Genomic DNA, 17,591 nt, shown 5'->3' on the forward strand with positions numbered 1-17,591 from the left:
ATGCAGACATGGGGAACAGACTTGTGGTTGTTGGGGGCAAGGGGTGTAGTGGGAGGGATGGATTGGGAGTCCGGGATTCGCAGATGCAAGCTGTTACATAGGTCCTGGGGTATAACACAGGGAACCATATTCAGTATCCTGTGATAAACCATAATGGAAAAGAGTATGAAAAAGAAGATACTGAATCACTTTGCTATAAGTAGAAATTAATATAACATTGTAAATCAACCATACTTCAATAAATTTTTTTAAAAGGACACCTGTGATGGATTTAAGATCTTCCCAGATAATTCAGAAAAATCTTCTCATTATAAAATCCTTAATCTAATCACATCTACAAAAACTTTACATTTGAGGTAACAGTCCCAGGTTCCAGGAACATGCTAGAATAACCTTATATCCTTAGGGGCCACCATTCAGCCAGTTACACCATGGAAATAGGGTGTAATATTTCCGTGGAAAAATAAGCCTTAAAATCCTGAAAAGGAAGACTAAAATCCTGAAAGATGACTAAGCTAGATGTGGTGGTTTAAACTGCCCACAGATCATTTGCTACTCTCTTCAAGAAGCGGACTCATTTACTTCTCCTTGAATATGGATTGCATTTAGTAATTCACTTCTAACAACAAAATCAAGTGGAGGTGACACTGTGCAACTTTGGCGATTAGGTTCTAAAAGGCACTGGGACTTGCTGTATGCTCACTCTCCCTTCCATCCTCGACCCTTGGGACAGGACTTCAGTTGCCTAAAACCTGGACCAACATCTGCCTACACCTAACAAAACACTGACTTAGAACTTCTCAGATGTGCCAGCATTTCTAACTCAGAGAAGCCATCAGTTAACATGTGCTTCTTATTTTAAGCCACTAAGTTTTGGTGTAATTTGTTATGCAAATTACAATAGATAACCAATACAAAGGGCAGTGAGAAAAAGCTGAATGCAGCAATAGCAAAGCAAAACCAAAAGGATACCCTTAAGAGGCAAGATGTTGGTGAGTATGACAGGGATGAGGTAGTAAAAAATTCCAACAGTGGTGGCAAGCATCCTGGAAGGCCTATGAGTTTAGGTTCCTCTATGATCAAGTGGACTATGTTACGTATTTCCAAAAATATCTGGTCTGAGGATGAAAGCAGAGAACTGAATTGTATTAGAAAAGATGCATATACAATCCTAGCATGTGTCAGAAATGGAGTAAGGGGAAAAAAGTAACAACTAAACAAAACCCAACAGCTCACATTCTGGCACTGCACTATCTTCCTGGGAGACACTAGCTCTGTGGTCCTAATGAATATTTATTTCTTGTGTCTGATCATACACCCATACACATTAGGTACTATTATGTCTATTTTAATGAGGAAAGTGATGCTTCCAGAATTGGGGTGGCTTTTTACAGTTTCACAGAGTCAGGACATGAACCCAAATCAGGCTGATTTCAAAATCCATGCTAATCCCACGGCACCACCCATGTCTCTTTGTAGAACACTTATTTACATTCCTTCAGATTTTTTGAATTCTCTTCTTTCGGCCTTCTTAGTGAGAAATCTGCCAGTGTTCCTCTTACCCTGCTCCCTTAAAAAAAAAAAAAATCCTTTAATTATTGTTCATTCCTGAAATTAAGTGTCTACATATTTGACTAGAGAGACTCAAGAGCTGAAACGGGTGGAATGCGGGAATTCTGAATTGAAAGCCTCTTCAAGACTCTTCCTCATTATCTTTCCCCCAGGCTGGACGTGCAGCTATTCTACCTGGCAACCTTCCTTTTCCCTCCGCATCCCCCCACCCCTCCGGAGCGCTGTCTGGCCGGAGCACAGCTTCGTCTCAGCCCCGTTCCCCCTGGAAAATGTTGAGTCTGCGTTGACACTGACGCCCATTAGGGATCTGTGCAGCTGCTGCCATGCAGCCAGACCAAAGACCTTCCGGAAACTGTTTGCATTCAGGCGCCTCCTGTATGCCTGGCAACCTGCAAGGCCTGGCACCCCAGGACTGCTCCTGGGGTAGGGGTGCTGCTTTGCCTCTATTCTTCCTTTCTCCTCCTCTGATTCCCTGAAGGCCCAGCAAATTGAGAATTCACAGCTCAGAAAGAGAGGTACTTCTCTCCTGCTATCTAGAATAAGCTGGGTTGGACAGGGGAGATTACATCTATTTTTTTCCTTTGTGGTTGGAGACAATTACGATCATTTAGATCTCATTTGGCTTAAGTGGCACAAATCCAATTCCAGATGGATTTGGCAAAAAGAGAAGTTTAATAACAGCGGCTTGGAGTATCTCCAAGAGAAGTGAAGAAAGGGCAGCAGTGCTGCCTGATGGGTCGCCATGGATGGTTGTGCAAGCTGCACACTGCACAACCCCAGGGGCCTCTATCACAAGGCACTTCCTGGAGTTGTGCAGGGTTCGACTGGTATAGCTCCTCTCAGGGTCCCTTGAACAGGTTTCAGGGATAACTGGAAGCAGGGTCTCAAATGCTACCAGGACTCTCGCTGCCTCTCTGAAACGGACTTCTCTCTGAGTATTGACTGAATCTCTCCCACCATGGGCTAGTTTCATCCAGGTGGTGGAGGAAGAATTCTCAGTGAATGGTTCCTACAACTTCCAACATCAAGGAGGCACTGACTTGCAAGGTAATTGGTTTTACAAAAGGGCTCTGATGTATGATGTGAGCATAGTGTCCGTCATTCTACTCATCAAGGAGCAGGATGGCTGGACATGAGTATTACCTGTGCCTTAGCCTGAGTCAGATCCCCACCTGGACCCAGCATGTCTGCTCAGCTGGAGGCAGGAAATGTCTGAGCAATCCCTTTGGGGGAATTTAAGGCTTTTAAGCCTGCTTTTTTGGTCTTTTTATTTTTTTGTAATCTCTAGAGCCTTTCAGGAGCTCTAACTACCCAACAGTGGGTAGGACAACATGGAAGTAAAACGGCCCCAACTCAAGAGTAGGTGTGAGTGAAACTTACCTCCTCTGGGACTATCATTTGATGTAGTCTTAAGAGTTTGGCAACATGGGAGCCTGTGTTCATGGTCTGAATGTTTGGGGGGATGTTAGGATCCTTCTGTGGTCACATGCAGGCAGCTCTCAAGCTGTCTTGAAGGCAGAAAATACCAATTCTCTTCCCAAACCAACTGCCCACAGAGGCTTGGTAACTGCCTCCTTCAAAAGAGAGAAGAAACAATAATCTCGTAATTGTTCATCTCCCCTCCACTCCCTCTCTAGCCTCCCACTTCCAATACAAGCTTGGAGGCTATACCCACTTCTTGCCCTTTAATTTTATCCAAGATAACACTCTCTCCGTGTCTTTTTTGAACCCGTCGTTTTCCATCCCAGCTCTCATCAGTCACCATGGCTTAGGAGTTTGAACATGAAAGCCTGAAAAGGATTCCCTGGGTGTCATGAAATCAAGGGGTTACCATGAAAAGGGATGGGGGAGGGGATGTGTGGAATGAAGAAGAAGGAATACGGCTGCCACGTGCCATAAATATTCTCGGACCATTTAATCCACATGGAACAAGGGGGTGTATGACTATTAATGACCAAAATAAATAGCAATCAATTATGATGATGGTAATTATGCTTTTGAAATTAGCCTGGGAAAGGATGACCGAGGCAATTTTTTATTCCAGCTCAGGAAAATGGGACGCCAGCTGGGGCTAATAAGAGCTTTCACTAAAGCACTGAGTCTCGTCCAGCACTGCAAAGAAAGTCCTCTCTGTGCCGTGGCCCGGCCCGGCCCTGACATGCCTTCTGCTTTTTAACAAGAACTGAAAGGTGGCGAGACAGACAGTTCTTGCCTTGGCACCAGGCGAAGGCGGCCTTTGAAAAGGCAGGGATTATTCGCAATGGCTCAGTGCTGGGGAGTTTCATTTCCTTTTCCCTCTGTCTCCACGCGCCTGGGTTCCAGCACCGGCGCGGAGGACCTGGAGCAGACTAGATTGGTTGGCACCGGTGGATGACCCAGGGCAGAGGGTCTGGGCAGGGGAGGATGGGACAGGGCAGTGTGCGGTGACTGGCTGGATAGGGAGACAGAGGGAGACAAATATGTGGTTTCAGTACAAGGGACGGTGTGTCCTCTCCCGCACTTCAGTCACTCCAGGAGCTGTTGTGGAGGTAGATGGTCACTAATATTTACCTGCCAGTCCTTCCATCCCAAAGAGTATATTTACCCAGGCCCAGGGCAGCCCTGCCCGGCCCTGCCAGCCCCACTGCTCCTGCACACCCAGCGCTCTTGGGAATTTCATGGAAGTCACTTGCTACTGGCCCCTGCCTCGGTTTCCCCTTTTGGCCTTTCTCCCTTTTGCTTGATTTCTTGCTCTATTTCTCTCTCTCTATGAAAAAACTAAAGAAGTTCTCTCACTTAGCCAACTAGAACACCACTGAAGACTTTAAGGGTTAGTGGGAATAAAATTTCCCAGCCTTTGAGTCCTTGGTGGCTCAGAGGCAAAGAATTTGACTGCCTGTACAGGAGACCCAGGTTCCATCCCTGGGTGAGGAAGATGCCCAGGAGAAGGAAATGGCAACCCACGCAAGTATTCTTGCCTGGAAAATTCCACGGACAGAGGAGCTTGGTGGGCTACACTCCACCGGGGTCAAAAGGGTCGGACACAGCAAAGCCCGCCCACACACACTCACAGACTCACGATCCAAACCTCTGATACAGTCTCCTTACCAAAACCTGGTTCAATGCCTCACCTTCATTCAGTGGCTCTCAGCCTGGAGTGAATTTCCCTTCCCCTCTTCCCCCCAGCCGAGGGGGGGATGCCTGGCAGTGTCTGGATGTCTGGAGACAGTTTTGGCTGTCACAGCTAAGGTAGGAAGAGCTAACTCCCCAAAATCTAATGGGTATAAGCCAGGGAAGCTGTTCAACATCCTATGATGTACGCCACGGATCCCACCCAAAATGTCAATAGTGCCCAAACTGAGAAACCATGCTTGATTAGCAGCTAAGTAAGCATCTGATAACCACCACCATCACCCTGCCCTCCAAGGCTGGCATGCTGGAAAGGCTGTGTGGGAATCTGAAGGCACCAGCCAGAGGCCCAGCTGAACACGTGCCTAGTAAGTCGTCAGTGACCCCAGTCTCCTGGCAACTGCTCTGGCCAATCAGATTAGCAGATCCAGGGAAACTAAGGTCACAGAGGAGGTTACAGAAGCTCCCTCCCTAGCCCTTCTGCCAAAGACAGGGTGCTCCTTCTGTGTGAGCAGAGAAGGGACTTGGAGAGAGGAGAAAAGAGGGTCCCTGGATATGCCAATTCAGGCTGTCTGGTAGAGCTCCAGAGTCTGATGAACCCAAGAAGTGCTCCCGAGAGGTTAGCGTATGGCCAAGAGTTAGAAACAATCATTGAAATAATCATTGCATCATGACCCTAATCTCAATGTTCATTTGGCAGTTGCATACAAAACCTTGGGCCAGGTGCTTTGCATACCCTATTTGATTCCATCCACGTGATAGGATGCAGGATTTTCATTTCAAGTTTACAGATGAGGAAACTGAGGTCTGGGAGGATAGCATGTCTTGTCCAAGGCCACAGATCAAGTCAGTGAGTGAGCTGGGGTTGGAACCCAGCCTGATCTAAAATAATCTGAAGCCTCTCTGTTTCTGTATCTAAAGAAGACTGGAGACCTGGAAGAGACTGAGCCATACTGGCTGGAAAGTCAGGCAAGGGTGGCCTCTAATGGACCCCTAGGCATTTTGGTCTGGAAAGATCTAGGCTAAGAGCAGAAACCCAAGATCAATAATGTTATGAGGGTTGTGGTGAGGGTAAATATGAGCTCTATCACCAAATCCCCACACCAAGAATTTAAGTTGTGTCCCTGAATCTTTGACCAGGTCCAACAGAGGGATCTTGCAAAACTCATCAACTCAAAATCAAATAATTTTACTGTTAAAAAGCAGAGTGTATTTAGACTTCACATAAGCTCTAAAACTTGGGTAGTGGGAGCAGAAAGCAATTTTTTTTTTTTTTTTTTTTTGCTTACTGCTACTGCTAAGTCGCTTCAGTTGTGTCTGACTCTGTGCGACCCCATAGACGGCAGCCATCAGGCTCCCCCGTCTCTGGGATTCTCCAGGCAAGAATACTGGAGTGGGTTGCCATTTAAATTTAATTTTTATTTTATATCGGGGTATAGCTGACTTACAATGTTGGGTTAGTTTCAGGTGTACATATATGAGACTATCATTGGTTGAGTACCAACTGTATGCCAGGTTCTCTGCTAGACCTACACAAAGATGATTTCGTTCCCCCCTCCCCAGAATCCCAAGAGATGCTCTGAACCCCAGCTCTAGGGACCAGGAAACTGCCAGGGTCAGAACCAGTGGCTCAGAGCCCTGGCACACACTTATGCATAATGCCCTGGAGCTTGGCAAGATCAGTCATTATTAAGGGGTTCTGGCAATAATGGGGGCATAGCTCCACTGAGGCTACATCAGAGAAATCCCCAAGGGACTCCACAATAAAGCTCTCTGACCCTGAGTGCTACTAGAGACAAAATCTTAAGACACACACCCGGTGAACCTGATCAGTAAAGCAGATATTGGCTTCTAAAAAGCCCACACAAACCAAGATGACTCTGTTCTCCATTTGGTGTCCTCAGAAAAAAAGGCCTGCTCTTTTTTTTTTCCCTTCACTGACCCATTGAGGGGCAGGAAATTCTTCCATATAGACACCCTCAGGCTGCTGCTTAAGCCTATTTCCTCCTCTCTGGCCCAGAGTGATGAAGAACAGCTGGTAGCCACTGTCTCTAAGAGTCTTTCATAAACCTGAAGACCCATTATATAACCAGCCTTCTCCAAGTGAAATAATCCCCATTCTTTTCTAAGTTTCTCCGAGCCTATTTGTTCTCCAAGTTTCCTTTGCAAATGATTTGATCCCCTTGGAAGTTCTCTCTGCTCCTCTTGAGACAGAGAGACCATCGTCAGACTGAGGTGGAGTCCATCACTTTGCAAAACAAGTGTCTTCTCACAAGTGTTGCAGGAGGGTGACTTCCCAGTAAGATCAACAGGGAAGAAACAGAGATTTGGTGAAAAGCTCAGAGACACCTTGCTCAAATTCTTGCTTCTCCTTGACGAAGCCTGTGTGACCTCAGGTAGACCAGCTGGGCTTGCAGGATCTCAATTTCTTCATCTCAAAACAAAAGAAATGACTTTCCCGTAAGGCTCCGGTAAGATAATATAAGGGAGGTACTTGGCACCAGTAGGAATGCTCTTCCCAGGAGCTATTGTGACTTTACGGTTATGCCCATCCCTCCCCACCACAAAATGTAGTCACTTGCTTATTTGCTATTCCTCTGAATCAAACAAGGACAGCAAACCCAAAACAGGCAGCTCCTCACTGGCCCCGTCTGCCTCCTGAAGAAGTGAGCTCGCTGTCCTGCACATGGCTGAACCAGACCGCTCATGCCTCCCGTGGGGTGTGGCGGAGGAGGGGTGTCAGGGAAGGGGCTTCTCCTTTGGGTGGGAATGGGCTTGATGGCCTCTCAAAATCCCCTTCAACCCAAGATTTTGTTTGGAACCCAGGAAACCCAGGCTCTCACCACTCACCCATTTTCCACAAAGAATCCAACCAGATTTCCGAAAAGGGGTAATGCAGGAGAGAGGGTACCCCGAACCCCTCCCAACACACGTCCTCCATTCCTCATTAGACATGTCTGCCCCCTCAAGGGCCTATCTTTCCTGCTGCCCCTGATAATAGTCCTCTTCTAAACTCTCCGGCAAAGGCTCTGTCTCCTTTCTGTTGGGTCCAGAAATGCAGCTCTGCTCTCAGACATGTCTGCCCCAGCCAGATCAGTTAACAGGATCCCCCCTCCTTAGCAGGCAGGTTAAAGATCATCTACTTCTCCTGGAGCATGGCCTCTGGAGTCTCACTCCACAACCAAAGAAGCTTATCAGAGAATTCCTTTCCTTGACACACACAATTTTTTCCAAGAGGAATTCCTCTAATATAGTTTTCTCCATCTTCTTGTATACAATTTAATGATTTCTGTCTCCTCTTCAAAGGAACTTGTATTACCTCCTTATAAAACAAATTATGCCAACAAATATTTATATATGTATATTTTTAAAAATTCCCTTGCACTTTTTATCTATTGACTTTATGGTGGTTTTTTTTTTTTTTTTTTTTTTTTTGTATGGTACAGCAGCAGTCCCCAACTTTTTTGGCACCAGGGACGGGTTTCATGGAAGACAATTTTTCCAGGGACTGGGGGAGTGGGGAATGGTTTCAGGATGATTCAAGTGCATTACATCAATTGTGCATTTTATTTCTATTTTGTGGTGATCTCAGAATATTCCACCTTGACTTTAGGGTTAGGGTTTGTGCTCTTATGAGAATCTAATGCTGCTGCTGATTTACCAGGAGGTGTAACCCAGGTGGTAATGCAAGTAATGGGGATCAGCTGCAAATGCAGATGAAGCTTCACTTGCTCACCCTCCACTTACCTCCTATTGTGAGCAGAGGTTCCTAACAGGCCATGGACCACCAATAGTGGTCCATGGCCCCGGGGATTGGGGATCCCTGCGACACAACATCCAATAGAGCTAGGCTGTAGCATCAACTTGCCTCTGGGGGCTCCAGCTGACACATTTTTCAGCATTAACTACATCTTGAGATTGAGGGTTCAGGTTATGTGAAAGGAGCTAGCTGCCTACTTCTCCGCTTTGAGAAACTCACAACTTACCATCCTTTTAGTAAAAGGGAGTAGCTGAACTGGACTCTTTTCCCAAGGCTCTGGTTGACAGAGGGCTTTCTCAGTTGATTTGCCATGTGGAATTCTCACAGAGCAATCCCCTCCCCACCACACAATTTTGCCTCCTTCAGCGATCCCTGCCAGGCTGTAGTCAGCAAGTGTTCCTGGCATCTCTCAGGTCACATGTCAGGGAAACCTTCAAGGGCAGTGAGACCCCACGATGCAATGATTCTGCTATTAAATCAGAGGCGTGGCCCTATGCTGAAAGGAGCTGGCCTCCTGCCTCTGAATGCAATGTGACGCCTTCTCAGCCAGGAGATGACAGCCTCAGCTGGACACTGCCTACCAATGTTGTCCAGGTAGACAAACTCCTGGCTCCTTATAAATCCTCTCTCACAGTTATGAATTTTTAACGGCAACTGCAAAGCAACTTGGGGGCAAATCAAAGGAACCCCACTGAACAGCATTTGAAAAAGTCTAGGCCAACATACTGCCTTCATCTAGGACAGGGACTTAAACAAATGTAGACTGCACTAGGAGCAAATTCTTCCCCAACAGCTGGGTGGGGATGTGGGGCTAGAATGAGTTAGAGCACTTTTTGATGCACTTTGGTCAATGGCGTGCCTCTAAAAGATGCAGTGCAGGCCTTCGCTTGCTTTGGTGGGAAGTGACACAACTGATCCAGTAAAATGCCTCTCCCGCCCACTTCAGTTCTGCATATGCCTCCCTTTCCCTCCTTGCACTGGCCTCTGTGCTTCCCATTCCTACCAAAGTTGCCAACCAACCAGAAAAGCTAATTTGTCAGACAGCAAGTAACATCAGATTCTCTTTGGGAAAAGTGCTGTTTCCTGGTTCTGCTATTAAAGCCTCAGTATCCTGCTTTTTGTATGAACACACAGTTGAATGATGAAGAGAAATCTATTCTTGAGCAGAGCTCTAAAGGCACATGCTCATTTTTTTAAACTGTGCCCTCACTCACTGACTCAACTAAGCCTGTGTTGCCCAAGCCTAGTCTGTGAGCTGAGGGTTCAGAGATGAGTAGCCTTCAGTCAGTGTTTCAGTCAGCAGCTACCCCAATATTTAGCAAATTGAAACAGCCATTTGATTATGCTCCTGTATTCCCTTGTCAGGAATTCAATGAGAGCATCATCATGGCATCTAGCTCCATCACTTCATGGCAAATAGATGGGGAAAAAGTGGAAACAGTGACAGACTTTATTTTCTTGGGCTCCAAAATCATGAAATTAATAGAAATTAATGAAATTAATAGATGGCAGTCATGAAATTAATAGACTCTTGTTCCTTGGAAGAAAAACTATGACAGCATATTAAAAAGCAGAGACATCACTTTGCCAACAAAAGTCCATATAGTCAAAGCTATGGTTTTTCCAGTAGTCATGTATGGATGTGAGAGTTGGACCATAAAGAAGGCTGAGCATCGAAGAATAGATGCTTTTTGAATTGGGGTTTTGAAGAAGACTCTTGAGAGTCCCTTGGACTGCAAGGAGATCAAACCAGCCAATCCTAAGGGTAATCAACCCTAAATATTAATTGGAAGGACTGATGCAGAAGCTCAAAGCTCCAATACTTTGATCACCTGATGTGAAGAGCTGACTCATTGAAAAAGACCCTGATGCTGGGCAAGATTGAAGGCAGGAGGAGAAGGGGGCACTAGAGGATGAGATGGTTGAATAGCATCGAGTCAACGGACATGAGTTTGAGCAAACTCCAGGAGATGGTGAGGGACAGGGAAACCTGTCATACTGTGGTCCATGGGGTCACAGAGTTGGACACAACTAAGCGACTGAACAACAACACTTCAGGGTTAGCTCCTTGAGTCCTGGGACCTCAGCTGGGGAGATACAAGGCCCAGAGGTGGCTTGCAGCTGGGGAATAAAATTGCCAAAATGTCTGGACTGGGTTAACTTGAAGACTAAGCCTCCAGACGAGAACGCCTTCATGGGGCCACTCCATGGGGCTTGGCTTTCTCACACACGGCAGTTTCAGAGTGGTCCTACCCTTTACATAGTAACATAGGGTAAAGCACAAGCATCCCAGACAACAAGGAAGAACACGACCCTTTAGGACGTAGCCTCAGAAGCTACATAGGACTCTTTGCCCTATTCTGCTGATCAGAGCCACCACAATCCCACACATACATAAGGGGAGGAGACACAGATACTACCTCTACTGTAGGAAGAGCGTCCAGTCTCATTGTAGAAGAGTGCAGAGGATGGAATACTGTTATAGCCCCTTTGGGAAATTAGAGATGCTACTCACTATTCATTGCAGACACAGTGTCTCTAGATGTCCCATCCTCAGGTACATGAGTCACCATCATACACTCACTCACTCACCTATAACCCAGAAGGCAGCTTCATCAATTCCTGGCATAATAGCAGAAGTACCTTGTACTTAACAGTTCCAGGGCTCAGAAAGCCTCAACCTCTCCCTCATTTCTGCAATCCCCTCTTCTCTTTTGCAGAGCTGGAGCTGAGCTATGTCCATGCATGTGTGGAACTCATCTATTGTGCTGGGGGGAGCAGGCAGAAGGCACTAACAAACTCAGAGGGGAAAGGTCTGTTCTCTGTAGTCCTTCCCAACCGCCCCCCCCATACACACCACTGAGATTCCACCCTTTCGCCCCCACCTTCCCTCCTGGTTCACGGCCTCTGTGGCTCCTCCTCCCGCCCACCAACCCCAGGCCCAAGGATCCATACTGTCGTGCTTGCAGAGCTAGTTTAGCGCTCTGCTGAGACCCCCAGAAGCCCTGCTGCTTGCTGAGCAGAGCGAAGGCCTTCCCAACACTCTCAGCACACCCAGTTAAGAATACTTACTTGTCACTCATTCACCAAACGGTGGCTGGGCAGCCACTGTGCACCAGGCCCTGGGTGGTACAGAGGCCCCCTGAATTCTGTGACAGCTGCTTTCACGTCGTTGTTAGGCAAAATGCCCGGAAATGTCATCATCAGTGTCCTATCTGTTGCTATGGGTTACCACCTTTGCCTGCACAGACCCCTCTGCAGACCCCTCTCACCTCTGCAAGACATTTCACCACATACCGTGAGCTCTTCTCTCTCAACTTCAATCATCTGTAAACCATCCTTATAATTTCAGCCATAAATGTGTGCCACCTGTGTTTTATTGGCTTTATATGTCTTTCAAGCGATTTACTCTCTTTACTTACCATTGAAAAAAGTTTTATATCAGTTCCATAAATGGAAAACTATAATCCCTTACCATACATAGAAGGCAACCCTCAAATTAAATTCGATTTTAAAACTACACTAAGAAACTTCAGCTATAAATAGAAACCTGCATCCGTGCCCTCTGTTAAAAAGAGAGCATAGGATGTATTGAACAGGTGGCAGAGACACTGTTCCCACTCTGAGACTTACTCCTTGGTGCGATTCAAAGAGGTAAAAAGGGAGGCGTGTTCTCACTGAGGTGTGTAACATAATTTCATGCCATCTCTGCAGACCATCTCCTGTCATCTCAGGTACCACAGGGATTTCCATCTAAGTTAGCCAAGGATAGGAACGTTCTGCAGGAGTAACAAATAATATTCAAACTTTAAAATATAAAGGTTATTTCTTACCTTTGTCCACTGTAGGCTGGCAGGGTCCCCACTCCTTGTGGTTCAGGATTCCAGGCTGATGAAGCAGCTGCCGGGTTGACCACTGAGGGTCATATGACAGAAGGAAAGAAAAGAGTGATAGGAAGCATTAATACTTCCTTCCACCCAGCAGGGAATACTCACCACTTGTGCTCACTTTTCAATGGCTAACTTAAGTCACATGACCAGCCTCGACTTCATCTGGGCAGAAAATATAATCCTACCATGTACTGGAGGGAGAGAGAGCTGGAATATTATCCTGATGGACAGCCATCAGGATCTGCATCCCATGCACACGCTGAGAACATCGCCCTGAACAGCTGTGCCCGACTATCCGGGCATGATTTTCTCTACCGGCCAGGCAAACCAGGTCATTCCCCATTACTCGACAATCACCATACTCTGGACTCGCTTTCCCCTACCTCTGTTCAAGGCTGCCGCTGACTGGAACACTCTCTCCCTCGCCCTTCAAGAGTCTACCTGTTCCTGAGGCTTTGTCTGACCCCCCAAATGAAAGTCATAACTGTTCTCATAGGGTAGCATTACAGATGTCCAGAGAAAGAAAGGATGGGCTCCTTCATCTGCAGCACTGCCAGCATCGGGCAGGACAACGCTCCCCTGTGGGGGACGGGCTTGCTTACTGTAGGATGTTCGCAGCATCCTGCAGCTTTGTCTATATGTTGACCGCAGCTTCTCTCTCAAATGACGTCATGAAACAGGCCCTAGGGAGGGCTGGGGACCATGACACGGGGGAACAGATGTCCCATCTAAGAGGCCAAGTGTAGGAGCCAAGTTAGAATTTTCAAACAGTTGACACCCAGAGTTTAAGGAGAGATCTGATTTTTAGAGGCTGGAAACTAATTTAATTTTTTGAAATGCACAAGCCCAAACTCTAGGTCACACAAAACACCAAGTCTGGCCCTGGGGCCATGCAGCTCTGCCTTCTCTACATTATACAAGTGACCACATCATTTGCCCATGAAGATATGTCATAGCTGCAACTCACACCCTGCCCTGAACATCAGTCATCGTAGGAGTCCTGAACCCCACCTTGACCTGCTGAGAGGAAAACCCCCAGGGTGGGCCTCTGAGATCTGTGTTGTTGAAAAGCTCTGAGATGATGCTGAGGTGACAGGTCCCCTGATAGAGCTGGAAACCACTGTTTTAACTCCCTCTCTCCTCTTCCCAGACTGCAAACTCCTCAGGGCATGGAGAGCCTGCATAGTATCCATTCACGTTTTCCCAGCACCAGCTCAAAGTGAGCACAAACTAGGTGCTCTTTAACTATCAACTCAAACTGAGGCACCAGAAAGGCTGAAGCAGTAATTGCTTCCAGGCTTTTCTCTTAGATCTCATTTTTTTTAAAATCTCTATTTGATTGTAACATTCTTTTATTGGCTCCAAAGTTCCTTGGAAGAAAGATGGTCATAGAAGGTAGGGGAGGTGGTGGTGGGTCAATCACATTATCGCCACTTTATTTTATTTTAAAAAAATATTTAAAATTTTATTGATTTATTTTTGGCTGTGTTGGGCCTTGGTTGCTGGGCAAGGGCTTTCTCTAGTTGTGGAGAGCAGGGCCCACCCTCTAGTTGCCGCGAATGGGCTCCTCACTGCAGTAGTTTCTCTTGTTGCCGAACACAGGCTGTATGTCCCGGGGCTTCAGCAGTCGTGGTGCACAGGCTTAGCTGCCCCACAGCATGACCAGGTATCGAACCTATGTCGCCTGCATGAGCAGGTGGATCCTTAACCACTGGACCACAGGGAAGTCCTACCACTTTAAATAAAAGGAGAAATGTGTGACAGGGCTTTAGTTTAACGAAGGCTGGAGGGACTCAGCTCTCATGAAGCCCTACCCCTGACAAGCCTTCCTCCAGTTCCCTACAGGGCAAATAAGCTGTGACTTCATCTTGCATGGCCTCCCTGGGAAGAGGTGCTCCTTCATTATCATGAATTAAACCTATCAAATTTTAAATCCACTCTCACCTGTTTTCAACAGTCCCACATCTGGGAAGTCCTCGCCAACTATGTTAGGACAAAGGCACAAGATGTAGGTACCAGAAGGTTGCAGCTTTGTTTGGAGGAGTGAAGTTGTGGATGAGACCAAGGCATCCATCAGTAGGACGTGGAGGAAACTGACTGCGGTCCGTGGGGATAACAGGGGTCAGTCGGCAGGCTGCCCCGCTGGTCTGTGTCGTGACAACTGACTCACGTCCCCCACAGGCCTCGCCGCCACTGCCTTTACCAATACATGCATCTCGCTAGCTGGTCACTGTTCATGTTTGGTCTCAAGATCTAGATTGTGATCTTCCCAGGAAGAGGCACCAGGCATGCTTTAGGAACAGATATGTAGGGACTTCCTGGGTGGTCCAGTGGTTGAGAGTCTGCCTTCCAGTGCAGGGGACTTGGGTTTGATCCCTGGTCAGGGAACTAAGATCCCACATGCCAACGGGCAGCTAAGGCCACATGCTGCAAACACCGAGCGTGCCACACACTCTGGAGCTCGCGGGCTACAGCTAGAGTGAAGTCTGCATGCCACAACAAAGAGCCTGAGCACCAGATAAATAATTTTTTAAAATAATATATATGTAAGTACAGATATTGAAAAGCTGCTCATGATATAGTGCCAAGGGGCAGAGAGGTCCCCGGATGGCACATGAGTCACAGGGCTCCATCCACAAGCAGAGGGCATGTTGCAAAGGGCACAAAAGCGTGAAGGTGATGTCACGAAGGGGACAGGTGTGGTCCTGGGCAAGGGTAAGAGAACCAGCAGAGGTTGTGAACTGCCCAAGTGGCAGGGTCAGCAGGAAGTCACTTCCCTGTCTGGACCTCAAGGAACAAGGGGAGGCCCAAAATTACTGAGCCCAGAGAAAGCTGGGCTTTCAAGAAAGGCCAACATAGCTGGTGGCCTCAGGGAGTCCAGCCACTTTGAGAACCCCAGAGGGGCAGAGCAGAAGCAGGAGGACAGCAGAAGAGAGGAAATACCTAGGCCTCCTTCTCATCCTGTCTTTCCATCTGCTGTCAGGGCCTTCTGCTGGCCGACCCACCCCAAACCCACCCCATAGGAGCCAGGGCACTGCCTAGCAGCCTCCCAGACACAGAACAGGGCACAGAAGGATAGAGAGGAGAGGACTGGGGGAGAGGGAGGCAAATGGAGTGTAGTTTGATCCTGCTGTGTAAATTATCTCTGTCTTTTCATAGGCATAAAAACATGTGAGGACACACAGCAAGCACAGTGGCTGTCTCTGGGAAATCTAGGGGTGGAGGAGATACGAGAGGGGAAGGACAGTTTGACTCTACGTGCTTTTGTATTCTTGGCATCTTTCACAAGGAACTGGTATCTTTAGAATCAAATGTCATCATCAGCTCTGCAGTGCTAGCCACCAGAAATGCCAGCAAGAGAAAACCATCCTTATGGAAACAGGGCTGGTTCCTCTGAGATACTCTCGGGGACCCTGGTGGGGAAAACCAAGGGGGTGAAGGGAGAGGGGCTGGAAAGCAGATGGGGCGTCGGGAGTGGCCACCAGGGCCCTGTGGTCATGCTGCGGGTGTGAGGGCAGGGAAGGTAGCTCAGGACTCAGAGGGCCCTGTGGCAGGAAGTGAGGAGGAGGAGGAGGGGACTCCTTCCTGCTTTGGGGATGGGGTGCTTCCGGGGGTTCACTTCCGGCTCCGTCACTCCGCTGTGGACCTTGAGGCAAACTTACATGACTCTTTTTTCTTTTTTAATTAAAGATTATTTTTTTTTACATGGCCCGTTTTTAAAGTCTGAATTGAATTTGTTACAATATTGTTTCTGTCTTATGTTTTGGCTTTTTTGGCAGCAAGGCATGTGGGATCCAATCTCCCCAAGCAGGGATCCAGCCCACACCCCCTGCAGTGGAAGGTGAGGTCTTAACCACTGGACCACCAGGGAAGTCCCAAACATGACGTCGTGGAGCCTCAGCTTCCTCATCAGGAAGAACCAGCTAATACCCGAGGGGAACTGAGCTCCCCCTCTCCCATCCACCCTGCAGGACTGCTGCAAGGATGAGATGAGATGTCTGTTCAGCACCTGGTACCTGGTAAACCCTTCAGCACTGGTATTATTTCTGTCGTCGTTGTCAGCACAGGCCCAGCTCTGAGTGGATGGGGCTCGTCTCTCATCTGAGATCCTGGGGCGAGCGAGGTGAAGACCCCAGGGTCCTTGCGTTGGCAGCGGCCGGCGTTGTGCATTCCGTGGTCACACAGTGTCCCCCTCACCCAGCCAGCTGTCTGACAGCCTATAAACAGATGGGCGGGTGGGGTGGCCGGTGAGACAGTGCAGATGGTACTGAGCAAACCCAGCCGCACTTTTGGGAAAACAAGTCAGAGGCGATGGGGGCCCCATGGACATCTTTGCCTGTGACCGACAGCACACCCAGGGAGGCCTCCAAGGGAAATGGTGAGATGTACCAGACCCTGGCGGGCCTCGCCAAGAACGAGCTCCACCCTCCATTTCCGTGGCCCACTGCCACGGAGACGTTGCAGGCAGCTGGAGGTCACCCTGGCAGGACTCACAGCGGAGGCTACGTGGGTCCTCCAAGGTCTGGGAGCTCAAAGAGCACTGTCTTCCAGGCTCCCTCCCCTGGGGCCTTGCCCAGCTTCTGGCTCCTTCCCGCCTCATTCACCTGTGTGCTCTCCCTCCCCAGGGCCCGGGGGCAGACCCACAGCCAGGAATACGTGCAGATTTGAGCGCAGAGCCACCCGTGTGGCACCGCAGGAAGGGTGGAGGATGGAGCAGATAGTCCAGGGAGACATGGGGTGGCAAGCCAGATCCTGGTTTGGGCTGGAGGTGGGAAAAGGCCCACGTTTACAGCCACACGTCCTGCCACCTCTTCCAAGCGCCCTGCCTCCGGTGGCTCTGACCTTGCTGTTTGAACCTGGTAAGCTCCACCAAGACTCTGCCTCTCTCCTTTACCCACTAACTTCGTACCATCTGCCAAGAGCCCATGCAGATGTCACATCCTTCTCCCTGCTTCGGCCGAGTGGAGAATCCCCTCGTTGATGCCCACGCTACACCTGGTACAGAGCGGCTCTACCACATTATCACATTCTTCTGCCATGTTCGAAACCACCCACACCCAGACACCAAATTTCTTCACCCTCCATTCTAAGGCTGATTCCAAAGTTTTAACTAAAGAGGGGGGCACTCTATTTTTGCTAAAACTGGCAAGGTCATTTGAAGGAAACCTGGGTTTATACTAATACTATGCCAAGAGTGACACACACATGAATACCATTCATTGCTACTGCTAGTAACAAACACTTCTATCTATGGGGGAAGC

General features: G+C 48.1%; 1 long non-coding RNA gene across 1 annotated transcript; it reads right to left on the reverse strand.

The window, feature by feature from the left end:
• Positions 1–1,333: 1,333 nt before the first annotated feature.
• On the reverse strand, positions 1,334–16,683 carry LOC110141658 (uncharacterized). The gene is made up of 4 exons (XR_002315111.2): positions 16,347–16,683; positions 12,274–12,355; positions 2,953–3,146; positions 1,334–1,570 (listed from the first exon to the last, which is right to left on the reverse strand). It is a non-coding gene; the product is annotated as an uncharacterized lncRNA (long non-coding RNA).
• Positions 16,684–17,591: the final 908 nt, after the last annotated feature.

This window comes from Odocoileus virginianus, chromosome 14, assembly GCF_023699985.2.
Source record: "Odocoileus virginianus isolate 20LAN1187 ecotype Illinois chromosome 14, Ovbor_1.2, whole genome shotgun sequence".
NCBI lineage: Eukaryota > Metazoa > Chordata > Mammalia > Artiodactyla > Cervidae > Odocoileus > Odocoileus virginianus.